A 4,036-nucleotide genomic window follows, 5' to 3' on the forward strand; every position below is an offset into this window, starting at 1 on the left:
TTGATTAAGCTAGATGTTAAATTTGATTTACCTATATATGATGGAGATTTGAATGTAGAAAAGCTGGACAATTGGATCAGACAAATTGAAGTTTATTGCAGAGTGGAGAGTATCGATTCAGACAAGAGAAAGATTCAGCTGGCAAGCCTACGCCTTGGAAGCACTACCTTGGTTTGGTGGGAAGGCAAGACCCAAGCTAACATGAAGAGACATGGTAAGAATATTTTTGTCTGGAGTGAATTTGTTTCTGCAATCAAAAAGCAATTTTATCCATTGCCCTACATGCAGCAAGACATGATGAGTTGGTAAACTCTTCGATAGTTGAAAGGGAAAAGTGTACAAGGATACACCCAAGAATTTAGGAAGAGAGAATTGTTTCTAGGAATCTCATTAGACTCAACTGAGACTCTGTTGAAGTACATCGGTGTTCTACATAGCTACATGAGGCACACTATCCTCATGTTTAATCCCACTAGTATAGAGGAGCTATCTGTTCAAGCTACTCCTCTAGAAGCTAGAGGAAAGAATGGAAATCTAGAAGTTGGAGGATCATCCCAACCCACTACAATAAAAAATAAGGAGAAAAGAAAACAGAAATAGAAAGCAAGGAAGGCTAACACTGCATAGAAGAGTAGGTTTTCATGCACTCACTATAAGAAGGATGGGCATGATGATGAGCACTGTTGGATTCTGCATCCAGAGCTGAGACCTAAGAAGTTTGAGGGCAAGAAGAAGAAGATTGCTGTAGCTATTCAGAAAGATTTGGGGTTAGACTCAGGAGATGAAAAAACTATTGCAGCCATAGGTATAAAAGGTAAGAATTATGAAGCATCTACTAGTAATTCTACACAATCTACTATTGATGAAGAAAATGAGAGAAAAAGACATGAGCTTTTCCATATTTGAGTTATGTCCAAATATCAAAAGATTGATAATTTGTTTGATAGTGGCTCACAAGTAAATTTAATTTCTGAAGCAATTGTAAAGAAGTTTGGATTATTGACTACACCTCACAAGAAACCCTACCCATTAGGATGGTTAAATGATAAAGCACAACTACAAGTGACTAGACAATGCAAACTCAACTTTTCTTTTGGGTTAACATTTGTAAATGAGGTTGAGTTACACATAATTCCTTTGGATATATGTGGAATTGATTTAGGAAGTCCTTACTTGTATGACAGAAAAGATATCTTCTATAGAGCTAAGAAAAAGTATCTACTCATTAAAGATGGAATGGAATACTTTGTAAGAGCTCATAAGCTCAAGAATAATTATACTCTCATAAACTCATGGCAGATGAAACGAATGATAAATTCATGCAAACAATTCTTACTGATGGTTGTAAAGGAAAATAAACCTGATAAAACCAATGTATTTGAGGGTTGTAATGCTAAACAACAAGGTTATTTAGAAAAGTTGTTTCAGAGTATGATATCTTGTTTCAAGAACCTAAAGGTCTGCCACCCAAAAAGGAAATAGTGCATGAAATTAATTTGCAACAAGATGCTCCATTGCCTAACATAGGAATCTATTGGTTATCTGCTTTAGAGAATGCTGAAATCAAGAAGCAGGTGCAGGAGTTGGTCAAGAAGGGGTTCATCAAACCTAGTACATCATGTGGATCTCCAATCGTTTTGGTGAGAAAGAAAGATGACTCGTGGAGAGTGTGCATTGATTACCGAGCACTGAATAAGATAACAATCAAAAATCATTATCCCCTTCCTCGCATAGATGATCTATTGGATCAATTGAAAGAAGTTGTTTATTTTTCCAAGATAAACTTGCATAGTGGATATCATCAGGTCAGATTTTCAGAACAAGATGCATGGAAGACTGCTTTCAAAACAAAGTAGGGATTGTATGAGTGGTTGGTTATGCCTTTTGGCTTAACTAATGCTCCTGCTACTTTCATGAGAATAATGAGTCATGTACTCAGACCTTTTCTTGATGACTTTGTTATTGTGTATCTCGATGACATCTTGATATTTAGGAAAACATGGGAAGAAGATTTAAAGCATGTTACGCAGACACTAGATGTTTTGAAAAGAGAAAAACTTTATGTTAAACTATCAAACTGTGAATTTGGACAAACATATTTGAATTATTTGGGACATATAGTAGGGGGTGGTGAATTGAAGATCAATCCCTCTAAAGTGGCAGTCATTGTAAACTGGCCTAAACCCAAATCTGCTACAGAAGTTAGGAGCTTCTTAGGAGCAGCACAATATTGGAGAAATTTCGTTTCCAACTTTTCCTTAATTGCAAATCCCTTACATGCTTTGACGGGATTGAACAAGGTGTTTCAGTGGGGAGGCAAATAGCAGAGAGCCTTCGACACCTTGAAAGAAAAGATTAGTATAGCACTAGTACTAGCACTGCCTGATCTTCAAATACCATTTGAGATCCAAACGGATGCCAGTGACTATGCCATGGGAGCAGTGTTGACACAACATGGTAAACCCATATGTTATCATTCTGAGACTTTTAATTCTGCAGTAGTTAACTATCCTACATATGATAAAGAATTGTATGCATTAGTACAGAGTGTGAAAAAATGGAAACATTACTTAATGGGAAAAGAAATAGTAATACATACTGATCATCAACCACTTCAATATCTACACTCCCAAACTAAGTTGTAGCAATCAAGACACTATAAATGGATGGGTTTTCTACAACAATTATATTTAGTCATGAGATATAAAAAAGGCATACACAATAAAGTTTCAGAAATGTTATCTAGACCTATTATAAATGCACCTACTATACTTAAGCATAATTTTGTGTTACATGAGAGCTACATTGAATAATATGCTCAAGATATAGAATTTAAAGATGTATATGCAACTTTGAGTCAAGGCAAACGAATAGAAGAATTTGATTATCATGTAAAGGACTGACTCATATATCATTGTGGGAAGCTATGCATTCCACAAACTAAAAGAGTAAAGATAATTCGAGAAGCACACACTTCTCTAATATCAGGTCACTTTGGGGTAAGTAAAACAGTTGCACAGCTACAAAGATTTTGTTATTGGCCAAAAATGAATGAGATGGTTTCTAGATATGTAAGAGGGTGTACTATGTGTGCTAAAAGCAAGCCCAGTAATAGAAAACTACGCTTGTACACTCCATTACCATTACCTTCTCATCCTTGGGAAAGTGTTTCTATGGATTTTATTGGAGGACTACCTAAATATAGGAAAGGTCATGATTATTTGTATGTTGTTGTGGATAGGTTCAGAAAAATGTGTATTTTGATACCTTGTAGTAAATAGATTACAACTGAAAAAACTACAAAACTGTTCTTTCAACATATATGGGTTCATTTGGATTACCCACTTCCATTATATCTGATTGGGACACTCGATTTGTGGGGAAGCTTTGTTCAAGTCTGTGGGAACTAATGGACACCAAACTAAAGAAAAGCACAACTTTTCATCCACAAACTGATGGCCAGATAGAAGTAGTCAACAGGACAGTGATCTAGTTGCTCAGAGGATATTGCACTAAGAATCCTAAGCTTTGGGATGAACATTTGTGTTATGTACAACATGCTTACAACCAAGAAAAACATTCTTCTACATAGAGATCTCCTTTTGAGACCTATTTTGGGTTCACACCAAGGTCTCCTTTGGATTTTGTCTTTGGTAAAGACACAACAGTTGAAGAACATAGTGATGTGGACAACGCAACTAGGTTCATTGAAAAAATCCAAGAGATTCACCAGGTGGTACATGAACCACTGGAAAAGAGCCAAGCCAAATACAAGGCAAGGCATGACAAGCATCGAATGGAGCATAGTTTCCAAGTTGGTGACCAAGTCTGACTGTATATTAGCAAGTACAAAATGCAAGGTGAAGGTAAAAAGATAAAAATATCAGGTATGGACCTTTCAAGATACTTGAGAAAATTGATGATAATACTTTTCGCCTTGATTTACCAACTTACATGCACATCTACTCAATTGTAAATGTAGACAGCTTGAGACTGTTTGAACCTTCATTAATTGAGGATCCTGAAGAGCAGAGTC

Source organism: Pinus tabuliformis, chromosome 2_1 (assembly GCF_031772625.1).
Source record: "Pinus tabuliformis cultivar Carrire ecotype Pingquan chromosome 2_1, CPIR1, whole genome shotgun sequence".
In the NCBI taxonomy this organism is placed as follows: Eukaryota; Viridiplantae; Streptophyta; class Pinopsida; order Pinales; family Pinaceae; genus Pinus; species Pinus tabuliformis.